We start from the raw sequence: 14,575 nt of genomic DNA, 5'->3' as shown, positions 1-14,575 counted from the left end.
TGGACATCCAAAATGAATATATACCATACAAAATGTAACATTTCATACACACACACAGTGCAGTAGACCTAACTATGTAATTACACTTGATCTATTATTATTATAGAAGACTAACTCAGTCCCATCCAAGCCTCGTTCCCCTACCTTGCCCTTCCAGTCCCAAATTTGAATTCAACCGGGCAGCAATAACAGATGGTCTGTTGGCTATGATGTCAAGTGTTTTCAGCTGTTGGCTGAAAGTTGGAGGGAGAGAGGGGGAGAGAGAGAGGGGGGGGGGGAGAGGGGAGAGAGGGAGGGAGGGCGAGGGAGGGGAGGGAGAGGAGAGGGGGAGAGGAGGGGGGAGAGAGAGGAGGGGGGGGGAGAGAGAGGGGGGGGAGAGAGGGGGGGGGAGAGGAGGGGGGGGGGGGGGGGGAAGAGAAAGGTTGGACTCTCTCGGAGAAAAATAATAGGCCTTCTCTTTTTTTTATATGAGTTTAGAACTCGAGAGTCTACGCCAGAAAGAGGGAAAGAGGAGGTGTGTAAAAGAAAAGGGTTGGAGGACAAACAATTTGGCTTGCTGTAACTGGCTTCTGTCAGACGTGACTAACTAGCCAACTGACAAACTGATTTTTAATACAATGCCGTGGAACTTATGTTATCAACCGAAATAACTAACTTAAGTTTCTCCGTTGAGACTGCAAAGAACGATTTATAATTGTAGACACAGTTTTTGAAGATGACGAGAACGCGGGGCTGATTCATTTTGAATAACCTACTTTTGTCCTTAAAACATTGAAGGGAAAACTTTTTTTTGCTCACTGTGACTATAGCCTATGTGCATTGGAACCGGTTTTTCCACTGCTGCTTCGATTTTCTGTTGTTTTCCGTTGTCTTCATGCCTGACAGTTTTCACGGAAAACAGATCCACGTAGCCGAACGCAGTCGGTAAGTGTTCTGTACAGTGTGTAAATAAATGATGAACCTTTACAGGATGTAAATTACAGCCATATCATTGGCTATGATGGATTTTATTCGCACCCCAGACAATACTATTTATGATCTTTAGGCTCCTTCAAACAAAATAAAGATACAATGTAACTGAATCACCCCGTGAAATTGAACAATCAATGTAACGTTAATTCCTGAAGAAGAGCTGCTGTTTGAAAAAGTCTGCGGGTGGGATGCTCATAAACTTGTGTTAGTGACTAGTACACCGTTTTGAAGGCAAAAACACGATTTTAATAATGAATTCCATAGAGTAAGTATAAGCTAAACTTTTTTGGGATTATTCATTCAGTAATTTATCATATCATTTTGATGTCACTCTCCAGTCAATTAATGTGTGGGCTCTGTTTCAAGATATTTTTAGTAGAACTTATTGGGTTATTATACAGAAGATAACAATGTAAACAACTTGGGCAATTAGCCATTTTATGGAGAAAAGCATGAAATGGATTGATTGTTATCTTTAACGATTGTTATCATAGTCAGACAAGTGCACTCCTTGATCCTATTGACCAGATAAGCATTGTTATGTGTTTTGTCCTTGACAGCTATACAACTACATACAAACAACACCCATTGTAAACATGCTTAGTTATTTTCACATATTTCTTTTTTTCTATTTGTTTTCATCCATTTTCCCTCCACCATAGTCTCAGACAGGACATGAAAGAACCTTGGCCTTGTGGCCCAGTGTGTTTACTGGTGGAGGTGTGCCTTGTTTTTTTGTATGTGTGTGTGTGGGGGGGGGGGGGTAGTAATGATAGCTTGTGTCCCTCTGTGGCAAAGGAGTCATCTCTAGTTACACCCCCTCAATGCTCTCCCCCCCCCCCTACACCCTCCTAGCAAGCCCCCCCAAAGCCAGTCGGCTAGCTAGGGCCAGATGGCTTTGCCTAAACCACCCTGGGAAAATGCAGTGATGGGGCCCTTCCCTGCTACAGAGAGAGAGAGGCATATGAGGGGGAAAGAGCAGGCGGTCAATGCTGGGGTGTGTTACTTAACTCCTAGTCCTTGAAGGTCTGTAGTGTACTGTGTTATTCTGTTTTTCAATTAGTATTGAAGCACTCATCGTCCCTCCAATCAGGAGCCTTGGTCTTGACCTTAGGAGTCAGCCTCGGTGGCACGTATAATCCTCAGTCTCCAGGAGTATTGTAACTGCCTAGTTCTGTCTGGTTAGAAAAGTAATCATTCTGAACTACTTTCCTTTCATTGTCTACTTTCACTCACCACCTGTAGATCTGAGAGGTAAATTGGAACTCCATCCCAGGGTGTTCACCAATAGCCATTTTCACACTGGCATTTTCAACTTAGGGTGACTCAAAGACAAACTGGTTGATGAGATTTTCAACCCAAATGGTGTCAACTGTCAACCCTGCTAAGGACCAGGGTTGAAATAGGGTCAGGGTGGAAAGGAGAGGTGAGACACCCTGTTGAGTCCGGCCTTAATGTAGCCCTGACCCATGATGACAGAGTGTATATTATCCATAATAGTCATGGGCGTCAGGTCTTATTGTGGAAACACTTCTACTGGTGGTGTCATAGTGAGTTGAATAGTCTTCCACTCTATTGTCTTTACTGACTGTACACTCCACACCCCCATTAGAGGGGCCTTTCTAATCGACCTGGCCCGGGTATCCTGGAAGGATATTGACCTCATCCCATCAGTAGAGGATACCTGGTCGTTCTTTAAAAGTAATCTCCTCACCATCTTAAATAAGCATGCCCCTTTCAAAAAATGTAGAACTAAGAACAGATATAGCCCTTGGTTCACTCCAGACCTGACTGCCCTTGACCAACACAAAAAACATCCTGTGGTGGACTGCACTAGCATCGAATAGTCCCCGCGAAATGCAACTTTTCAGGGAAGTTAGGAACCAATACACACTGTGAGTTCGGAAAGCAAAGGCTAGCTTTTTCAAACAGACATTTGCATCCTGTAGCTCTAACTCCAAAAAGTTTTGGTACACTGTAAAGTCCATGGAGAATAAGAGTACCTCCTCCCAGCTGCCCACTGCTCTGAGGCTAGGAAACACTGTCACCACCGATAAATCCACAATAATCGAGAATTTCAATAAGCATTTCTCTACGGCTGGCCATGCTTTCCTCCTGGTTACCCCAACCCCGGCCAACAGCTCTGCACCCCCCGCAGCTACTTGCCCAAGCCTCCCTAGCTTCTCCTTCACCCAAATCCAGATAGCAGATGTTCTGAAAGAGCTGCAAAACCTGGACCCGTACAAATCAGCTGGGCTAGACAATCTGGACACTCTCTCTCTAAAATTATCCGCAGCCATTGTTGCAACCTTTATTACCAGTCTGTTCAACCTCTCTTTCGTATCGTCCGAGATCCCTAAAGATTGGAAAGCTGCCGCGGTCATCCCCCTCTTCAAAGGGGGTGACACTCTAGACCCAAACTGTTACAGACCTATATTCATCCTGCCCTGCCTTTCTAAAGTCTTCGAAAGCCAAGTTAACAAACAGATCACTGACCATTTCGAATCCCACCATACCTTCTCCACCGTACACTCCAGGTTTCCGAGCTGGTCACGGGTGCACCTCAGCCACGCTCAAGGTACTAAACGATATCATAACCGCCATTGATAAAAGACAGTACTGTGCAGCCGTCTTCATCGACCTGGCCAAGGCTTTCGACTCTGTCAATCACCGTATTCTTATCGGCAGACTCAACAGCCTTGGTTTCTCAAATGACTGCCTTGCCTGGTTCACCAACTACTTCTCAGATAGAGTTCAGTGTGTCAAATCGGAGGGCCTGTTGTCCGGACCTCTGGCAGTCTATATGGTGGTGCCACAGGGTTCAATTCTCGGACCGACTCTTTTCTCTGTATATATCAAGGATGTCGCTCTTGCTGCTGGTGATTCCCTGATCCACTTCTACGCAGATAACACCATTCTGTATACAACTGGCCCTTCTTTGGACACTGTGTTAACAAACCTCCAAACGAGCTTCAATGCCATACAACACTCCTTCCGTGGCCTCCAACTGCTCTTAAATGCAAGTAAAACTAAATGCATGCTATTCAACCGATCGCTGCCCGCACCCGCCCGCCCGACTAGCATCAATACTCTGGACAGTTCTGACTTAGAATATGTGGACAACTACAAATAGCTAGGTGTCTGGCTAGACTGTAAACTCTCCTTCCAGACTCATATTAAACATCTCCAATCCAAAATTAAATCTAGAATCTGCTTCCTATTTCGCAACAAAGCGTCCTTCACTCACGCTGCCAAACATACCCCCGTAAAACTGACTATCCTACCGATCCTCAACTTCGGCAATGTAATTTACAAAATAGCCTTCAACACTACTCAGCAAACTGGATGCAGTCTATCACAGTGCCATCCGTTTTGTCACCAAAGCCCCATATACTACCCACCACTGCGACCTGTATGCTCTCGTCAGCTGGCCCTCGCTACATATTTGTCGCCAGACACACTGGCTCCAGGTCATCTATAAGTCTATGCTAGGTAAAGCTCCGCCTTATCTCAGCTCACTGTTCACCATAACAACACCCACTCGTAGCACGCGCTCCAGCAGGTATATCTTACTGGTCATCCCCAAAGCCAACACCTCCTTTGGCCGCCTTTCCTTCCAGTTCTCTGCAGCCAATGACTGGAACAATTGCAAAAATCGCTGAAGTTGGAGACTTATATCTCCCTCACTAACTTTAAGCATCAGCTATCTGAGCAGCTTACTGATCGCTGCAGCTGTACCCAGTCCATCTGTAAATAGCCCATCCAATCTACCTACCTCATCCCCATATTGTTTTTCTTTTCTTTTTTTCTTTTTTGCACACCAGTATTTCTACTTGCACATCATCATCTGCACATCTATCACTCCAGTGTTAATTTGCTAAATTGTAATTACTTCGCTACTATGGCCTATTTATTGCCTTACCTCCTGAATCCATTTGTACACACTGTATATAGGTTTTCTTTATTGTGTTATTGACTGTACCTTTGCTTATTCTATGTGTAACTCTGTTGTTGTTTGTGTCGCACTGCTTTGCTTTATCTTGGCCAGGTTGCAGTTGTAAATGAGAACTTGTTCTCAACTGGCCTACCTGGTTAAATAAAGGTGAAATAAATAAAGAGACCCTCAGCTGTGGTAGCAGAGGTCAACCCTGCCAAGGCTCGTATGGTCCAGCCAAATACGTGACCTGTCAGAGTTGAAAGGCCTCAACTTTAGCTTAGCGTCTCTTCATCTGTAGGAGGAGCGAGGGGGCAACGATGGGTCGTGTGTAAATAAGACTGCTGTTGCAAAGCTTGGGCAGCTGTATATACCATCAATGAGGAGGGTGGAGAGTGCAGCCTCCGAGGCATGCTCCCTGTCCTGTTGATCTGTAATGCAGTTCGAAATCTGGGCCCTTTTTTGCTGAGCTGACAGTTTTGAGATAATTTAGAATGGGAAGTTTGTTGAAGTTTAACTTTCCATGATCTGACAAGCCTTTCTCATGTGTTCTCTGCATCAGGCTATTTCAGGAGAAGTCCTGTGATTGATAGATGCTCAAACTTTTTGTTTATTATCATTTCCAGGGACCTCTCTTCATAGACCTGTTCTGGGTCTGGATATCCCAGTTTTTTTGGCCTCTGTAATGTTATTGCTGTATCTGTCTGCAATGTTAAATTCGTTACAGTAAAACTGAATGCACAGAGCAGACTTCCTTGTCTATACAGAAAAGGGCAGTCTATCACGATAGCAATATTTGTCATGGAATGTTTATTAACAGATGCATTAAATTGATTATAATACCAAGTTACATTCTGAACTGTGTCTCAATAATCCCAACATGGTCAACTCAATCCGTCTCACTGTCTAGTTTCTTTGTGTCACAGACCTTCAAGTAGCTAGTTCATAGGACATGAGCTCAGAAGAACAAGGCTAGCTTTGTTTAAAAGCACAGGCCTACATACAGTGCCTTCAGAAAGTATTCATACCCCTTGACTTATTCCACATTTTGTTGTGTTACAGCCTGAATTCAAAATGGATTAAATTGATTGAATGAGTTACTAAACTGATTTCCATCATATCCCATGGTTGTCAGGCATTGCTCTACAAGCCAAGGACTGATTTAGGCATACTGCCTTGGAGTAGCCTATACTCTAATGTACTGTGCTGTGTTGGTCCTGCACTGGCAGAGTGTATTTATACACTGAACACACTAGGATCTCCCACAAATGAGCCCCCTCAGTTAAAAGAGCCTGGAAATAGTCTATGTTGAACCCTGTTGGCAAGAGGAGATGCTTGTTGTGGGTTAGGCCGGGAGATGGAGAGAGTCTTCTCCTGTAGCATTAGTCTAGTAAGGGCAGTCAAAGTATTTGAGTGTTTAATAGTTCTGCAGTCTCATTGACCGAGCTGAGCATCCAAAAGGAATAGTAGGGTTTTTGGGGTCTTGGAGATCCACAAACATCCATTCAAACATGAGAGACTCAAAGTATTGGGTGATGTAGTTTTCCCTTGGCTTAGGGGATGCCAGAGAAACCTAGAAGTGTACACGAAGGAGGTATTTTAGGATTGGAGAGACCATAAGGAGGTACAATTATACCCTGGCACCAGACAGATGTTGGGTGGAATGGAAGAACTGCTCTGCGCTGCTGTAAATGACAGAGCTGACCTTGAAGTGCCAGAACCCCTCAAGCTCTGTCAAGTTGGTTGTTGATCATTGTTAGACAACCATTTTCAAGTCTTGCCATAGATTTTCAAGTCAAAACTGTAACTTGGCCACTCAGGAACATTCACTGTCTTCTTGGTAAGCAACTCCAGTGTATATTTGGCCTTGTGTTTTAGGTTATTGTCCTGCTGAATGGTGAATTCATCTCCCAGTGTCTGGTGGAAAGAAGACTGAACCAGATTTTCCTCTAGGATTTTGCCTGCGCTTGGATCTATTCCATTTCTTTTTATCAAAAAACTCCCTAGTCCCAAGATGATGCAGCCACCATGCTTGAAAATATGAAGAGTGGAACTGTGTTGGATTTTCCCCAAATATAATGCTTTGTATACAGGAAATAAAGTAAATGTTCTTTCACACAGTTTTTGTAGTTTTACTTTAGTGCATTGTTGTAGATAGGGTGCATGTTTTGGAATATTTTAATTCTGTACAGTCTTCCTTCTTTTCACTCTGTAATTTAGGTTAGTATTGTGGAGTAACTACAATGTTGTTGATCCATCCTCAGTTTTCTCCTATCACAGCTGTTAAACTCTAACTGTTTTAAAGTCACCATTGGCCTCATGGTGAAATCCCTGAGTGGTTTCCCAACCCCCCCTGCAACTGAGTTAGGAAGGATGCCTGTATCTTTGTATTGTATTGATACACCATCCAAAGCGTAATTAATTACTTCACCATGCTCAAAGGGATATTCAGTGTCTGCCTTTTTTAACCTATATACCAATAGGTGCCTTTCTTAGCGAGGCATTGGAAAACCTCCATGGTCTTTGTGGTTAAATCTGTGCTTGAAATTCACTACTCGACTGAGAGACCTTGCAGATAATTGTATGTGTGGGGTACAGAGATGGGGTAATCATTCAAAGTCAAGACATTTCAGCGTTTAATTTTGTGTTCATTGTAAAAATTTCTAACAAAATACAATTTTGTCATCGTGGGGTATTTATTGTGTGTAGATCAGTGGCACAAAATCTGAATTTAATCTATTTTAAAATCAGGCTGTAACACAACAAAATATGGAAGAAAACAAGGGGTGTGAATACTTTCTGAAAGCACTGTAGGTGAGGCTAGGCATCCACTCCTTTGTTTTTGTGTTCATAGTGACTCCATCACACTCCACTCCTTTGTTTTTGTGTTCATAGTGACTCCATCACACTCCACTCCTTTGTTTTTGTGTTCATAGTGACTCCATCACACTCCACTCCTTTGTTTTTGTGTTCATAGTGACTCCATCACACTCCACTCCTTTGTTTTTGTGTTCATAGTGACTCCATCACACTCCACTCCTTTGTTTTTGTGTTCATAGTGACTCCATCACACTCCACTCCTTTGTTTTTGTGTTCATAGTGACTCCATCACACTCCACTCCTTTGTTTTTGTGTTCATAGTGACTCCATCACACTCCACTCCTTTGTTTTTGTGTTCATAGTGACTCCATCACACTCCACTCCTTTGTTTTTGTGTTCATAGTGACTCCATCACACTCCACTCCTTTGTTTTTGTGTTCATAGTGACTCCATCACACTCCACTCCTTTGTTTTTGTGTTCATAGTGACTCCATCACACTCCACTCCTTTGTTTTTGTGTTCATAGTGACTCCATCACACTCCACTCCTTTGTTTTTGTGTTCATAGTGACTCCATCACACTCCACTCCTTTGTTTTTGTGTTCATAGTGACTCCATCACACTCCACTCCTTTGTTTTTGTGTTCATAGTGACTCCATCACACTCCACTCCTTTGTTTTTGTGTTCATAGTGACTCCATCACACTCCACTCCTTTGTTTTTGTGTTCATAGTGACTCCATCACACTCCACTCCCTGTATAGCCTAGTCTGGCTTTGTAATGACACTATATGTCCAATTTGTTTCTTATAGTCTGCTAGTTCTAAACCGTGTGACGTGTAGACATAATTCTTGCATTCGATGTTTGCTCTCATAAAGACCCCCATCACTCTTTTACTCTGTGTAATGTAAAGTACACTACATTCAGTGGTGTAAAGTACTTAATTAAAATTACTTCAAAGTACTACATAAGTTGTTTTTTGGGGTATCTGTACTTTATTTTACGTTTTATATTTTTGACAACTTTTTCTTCACTACATTCCTAAAGAAAAGAATGTACTTTTTACTCCATGCATTTTCCCTGACACCCAAAAGTACTCGTTACATTTCGAATGCTTAGCATGACAAGAAAATGGTCCAATTCACACACGTATCAAGAGAACATCCCTGGTCATCTCTACTGCCTCTGATCTGGCGGACTCACTAAACACAAACGCATCATTTGTAAATTATGTCTGAGTGTTGGCGTGTGTCCATGGCTATACGTAATTAAAAAATGAACACATTGTGCCATCTGGTTTGCTTAATATAAGGAATTTGAAATGATTTATACTTTTAATACTTAACTATATTTAAAACCAAATACTTTAAAACTTTTACTGAAGTAGTATTTTACTATGTGACTCACTTTTACTTTAATCATTTTCTTTTAAGGTACCTTTTACTTTTACTCAAGTCTGATAATTGGCTACTTTTTCCACCACAGACTACATTTACTATCCAGCCCATTTATTTTGTTGTAGGCTATTTAACAACTGAATGCAATTATTAAGGAGGTCGGTGGCATTTCTGGCTCTCTGAACTACATTGACATTGTCAGTCTCTAGAAAAAGGCATCCCCATTTGTACAAACACGGAATTGTCAATGTGCATGGTGGGGATGATTATAATGTGTGGATTGGAGTTGTTATATTTGGATGAGTGTGTGTGTGCGTGACGTTTGTGGGTCTGTTGTGTGAGTGTGCATGGAAATAGGGGTGTGTGTCTACATGTGTATCATACATGTGACTGCCTCTCGAAAAGGCCTCTCATTGTTTCTCTGTTCTTCTACTTACTGTTTTTTTCTCATTTTTTTGTAAGGAACTCTCTACAATCAGAGTTGAAAGGCCTCCATTGTTTGGGCCTTTCACAAAGGCAGGCATGGAGTGGAAGGGCTTGAGGGAGAATAGGATCTCTTTCTGAGACTGATAAAACTATTACAATATTTAAAAGGATATACAGTATGTTAAACCATGTGTTAAACAGTTGGTTTCCTGGATACTCATTCAGACATAATATAAAAGATGTGTGCTTGCCATCAGAGACAGTTGTTTGCGTGTCTGTAAGTGAAGAAATGTAGGCCTATAGACTACATTGGAGTTGAAAGGAGAAACGTGACCATAACTTTTCCTCCATGGTGATTGGGAGGTAGATGGTTTGGGGGGTTTGATAGTGATGTATTATCTTTTATGATGACTTTAGAGGTTTGTTATTTTGGCACATCTGCACATGTTAGAAAGGTCAGTGTGTATGGTCTTAGAGTTCATGTCAGTGTTAGGCTTTGTCGTAAACTTACTGCCCCTAAAATCACTTTCTATATATTCTCACTCTGTAATTACTGGTCTCTGAAGGGGTTACAGACTACATTCTCTCTCGCTCTCTCCCTCCCTCCCTCTCTCTCTCTTTGAAGAGCACTGTTGGGTCCAGAGCCTGGTCCAGAACTTGGACCGAGAGCTCTCTGCTCTCTGCTCTCGGTCCAAGCCTGGCTAAAGAAAGACTGGAGGCATGGAGGGAGGGGAGTAGGAGACTGTGCGGCAGTGCCAAAATCATTGCAGGTCCCCCCATTCACTCTTGAGGAACAAAGTGTTGTTTGAGAGGCACTGGTCAGAGATTTAGAGGAGAAATGATACAGAGACAGGCTGAGAGAGAGAATGGTGGCGAGCTGTGACTTTATCACCAACTTAATAAAAATGTCTGGATGTGAGGATGTGGAAGGAGTGTAGATGAGGTTTAAGGGCTCCCGAGTGGCACAGTGGTCTAAGGCACTGCATCTCAGTGCTAGAGGCGTCACTACAGACACCCTGGTTTGGTTCCAGGCTGTATCACAACCGGCTGTGATTGGGAGTCCAATAGGGCGGCCCACAATTGGCCCAGCATCGTCCGGGTTTGGCCGGTGTAGGCCGCCATTGTAAATAAGAATGTGTTCTTAACTGACTTGCCTAGTTAAATAAAAATACAAAAATAATTAAGGATGTCTTTATGACTCGTTTCATCTTCAGATTCATAATTTCCTTCGTTAGTCAGCATGGATGAGTAAAGTCGCTCTGGATAAGAGCGTCTGCTAAATGACTTAAATGTAAATGTAAATGTAAAGGTTATCATAGATCTGTGATTTTACCATAGTGGTCTAGTCATGATCATAAATCTGTTGAAATGCACTTAATGACTTGTAACCATGGTATTTATGTTCCTCCTCAATACAACATAGTGTCAATTCTTTGCCTTTTAAGAGATAAAAGGGAGGCTGTCTGTGGCTGTCTCTCAGTAGACCACTTTCAAACACTGTCACATATCATGTGGAGTGCATCTCATTTGCTCCCTGTTTTTGAGATGAGCTGAGATGACAAACGAGTCTTGTCCCTTCATTTCCCAGCCAAATGAGCTATCAAATGCAGCAGGTCTTTCAGTTTTTCTCTCTCTGCTCAAAACCCCCATTTACATAACTCTTCAGGACTGCCTTTAATCTGATTAGCATTCCTCACTAACTAACGACAAGGTGTATTTAGTAACGACAAGGTGTATTTAGTAACGACAAGGTGTATAAAGTGCAGCAATTTTACTTCATAAGAAACAAAATGGAAGATGTCTCATTGCACCATATATCAACATGTATTTGATGTCTATTTGATTTCATGACAAATATTTAAGGACAGGGTTTGGTTGGTAATGGTTTGGACAGGTCAGTGAGAGGGGTTATTCAAGTTCAGGAGGATTGGCAAATCTATCTCTTAAGCGTGTTTCACCTATTTGACCACACAAAAAAATTTGCGGGCAGGACACATTGGGCACGGTGTTTGGCATTTGGAATCATAGAGAATTAGGTTTATAGCTGCAGCTATAAGGGTGGGGGGTGGAGCTGTAGATCAACAGGCATCATGCCCAGTTAGGGGGAGACCATGGCAAATGGCACAGTCTCGCATACCCCACTGTGCCAAGTTGTGCCACCATACAGCTGGGCTGTAACGATTAGTTCACAGCTGCCCTCTGCCTTAAAGTCAGAGCACCCTTGGAATCCCTGACCTCTCTCACAACCCCGCACCCCCATCAGTGGTTAATGAAACCCATCCAAACTAGCTATGTGGGGAACCTGGGCATGGCTCTGCCTGTCTCTCAGCTGTTGAGGCTTGAGCTCCCACCCCCCCACCCCTCCCTCCATCCATCCATGGTGTTTGTCAAGCAAGTGTGTTAGGCAACATTCTAAAGCAATTTGTTCCAAATCATACCAACATACTCAGTCATCTATAAGTGTGACTATATTTACATATACAGCACTAGCAGCAACCTTATTTTACCTGTTGTCATGACAACACACACAGAAATATTGGAATGAGGTCATTCAAGATGTACTTAATCAAAATGTATTGAAAGAGAGTAATTCTCAACTTCTACTTCTGTGCCTTGAGCTCCGAGACAAAACATGGAGCCACGTGAGCGTGTGGGTGGATGAAGGATCCCACTGGGCACACACTGGTTGAATCAATGTTGTTTCCATGTCATTTCAATGAAATTAACTTGAACCAATGTGGAATAGACGTTGAATTCACGTCTGTGCCCAGTGTGATAAAGGGGTCTAGAAGATGGGGGTCTAGCTGGTAGCTGTCCAGAAGGCTGATATTCTCAGCTATTCTCACCAGATAAGGAGGAAGTGATTGGCATACACACTCAGACACCGCCTCCTTTCCCTGGGTCCCTCCATCCCTATGTGATATGCCCTATCTCCCAGCATGCTTTGCTGTGTGTGCCAGTAGAGGTCAATGCAGGGGGCTTATAGCCTTTGTGCCGCCCCATAATGTCACCATTCTCCCTGAGCGGCACGAACTCCAGGCCTCACACACACACTGGCCACCATTGTGACTCACACAGGGACAATGTGGGGACAGACACATGGACGTGGGAGAGAGTTGGTGTGTGTGTGCGGTCGGATGAACAAGTTGTGCAACTTGATGGATTACCCACAACACCCTTGCAGTCACTTTTTAATGTCTTCAGAGGTGAGCAGTTATCTTAGCTTTCCCTTGCTCTTCAAACTTTCTCCTATTCCTGTTTTTGGTCCAGCTGAATGGTGAAGTTTGAGTAGAATTTTGACTGTAAACAGATATATGTGATAGTTTGCAAAAGCTCTGTCTTGCACAATCAGAGTGTAACGCTCGTCTTCTGAGGAGGAATAGTAGGAAGGATTGGAGGACCAATGCGCAGCGTGGTAAGTGTCCATATTTTAATAAAGAAAATAGACCACTGAACAAAGTGAACGAACGAAAACGAAACAGTCCTGTATGGTACAGACAGACAGGAACAATCACCCACAACCTACAATAACAAACAGGCTACCTAAATATGGCTCCCAATCAGAGACAACGACTGACACCTGCCTCTGATTGAGAACCATATTAGGCCAAACACATAGAAACAGAATAACATAGAAAAAGGAACATAGACTACCCACCCAACTCACGCCCTGACCATACTAAAACAAAGACATAACAACAAAACTAAGGTCAGAACGTGACACAGAGGATGTTTTTTTGGCATGAACTTCAATAAAAGTGTCATCATTCAGTTATGTCATCATAACTGAATATGATGAAAGAGAAGTCCATACTATAACCTCAAGGTGAAATGCTTTCAATAAGGGTGTTACTGCACCGCACATTATTAGACTAAATACTGTATGACTTCTGTATATCAGATTTCAGTCTCATTCTAAAGCATTCATTGTCCTGGCTTCTCAGACCTACTTGGAAAGTCGTGCCACAGACACAGCAGACCAGTGGGACTGTGGAGCGCTCAGATGGCTAGATCATTTGTCTTGAGTTGTCCTTGGCCTTTTGAAAACAAGTGAGACAGTCCCCTCTGTTCTATCTGGCTGAGACAGAGAGGCAGACACATGAAGGACTGAGTGAATGAAGCGAGAACTCTTCCTCTAGCTCTGGAAAAAGAGAGGGAACCAGAGAGCTACTTTACAACGGGCCCTCATTCTTTCCATGTCATGGCCAGGTCATAATGTATCTCAGACGGAGAGGGGGGGGGGGGGGTTAAAAGCAGAAGTTTGGGAGAATGGAGGGAGGGGGGGACTGAGAAGTGAAAGAGCAGATCAGGAGAGCAGGCACCCAGCTCGGTTACTGTTTTTCTCCTGAGCCTGGAAACGTGAGTTTGCTGTAATCGGATCAGAACTGGGGTGAGATCATAAAGAAGGCTGGCCAGCAGCCCCAGAGAGAGCAGCCCACCCTGAGCAATGAGCCCTACACATCCTCCCCAACAGGCTGATTAACCCTTCACTAGCACCACTCGATGTCCGTAGTAGCCCTGCTTTTAGTATAGACATTTACTTTCACCCAGACATTTTTACTACATAGCCTATTTTAAATGCCTGACATTGACACCTCAAGTTCAATTTAGGAGAGTTGTAAAAAAAAAAAAAACGTGGACCCCAGTAAACTTGAGTTGGTGTTTGCTGTTGATATGAAATCAGTGTTGAATATGCTCACTGAAAATGATGGTGTTTGAGTGGACACTGGACATCTGCTGCTATGTTGATTAGAATGGTCATAATTACAAAAATACAGTAGAGTAGACAGACACTGCAATAATTCAATATTCTATAAGACGTTCCGGTACTCGGTACTGGTGTCTATAGGCCTTTTTGGTACAGTTTTTTTCATTAATGTACTACAGGATGTCTCTGTAGTATGTGGTTGTCCATGTTTATGTACGCCCATGATACTGTAGTCATGGCAACAGGGTATATGTGTGGTATACAGTCCTGTGGGTTATCATGGGGGGCTAGGCTAGCAGCATATGGAGGGTCTGGCAAGC

The 14,575-nt window shown here is 43.1% G+C and overlaps 1 protein-coding gene across 1 annotated transcript in view; it reads left to right on the top strand.

Moving 5' to 3' along the window:
* The first annotated feature begins 442 nt into the window (after positions 1 to 442).
* LOC139535912 (transmembrane protein 198-like) overlaps positions 443 to 14,575 on the top strand; it is a 39,571-nt gene continuing 25,438 nt past the window's right edge. Inside the window, exon 1 of the mRNA XM_071335862.1 lies at positions 443 to 924. The gene's annotated coding sequence lies outside the window, so the exon portion shown is untranslated. The remainder of the gene's footprint in view (positions 925 to 14,575) is intronic.

The sequence above is a fragment of the Salvelinus alpinus genome, chromosome 12 (assembly GCF_045679555.1).
Source record: "Salvelinus alpinus chromosome 12, SLU_Salpinus.1, whole genome shotgun sequence".
Taxonomy (NCBI): domain Eukaryota; kingdom Metazoa; phylum Chordata; class Actinopteri; order Salmoniformes; family Salmonidae; genus Salvelinus; species Salvelinus alpinus.
The sequence above is the reverse complement of the archived record's forward strand: the minus strand, read 5'-3'. Positions and strand labels throughout refer to the sequence as shown.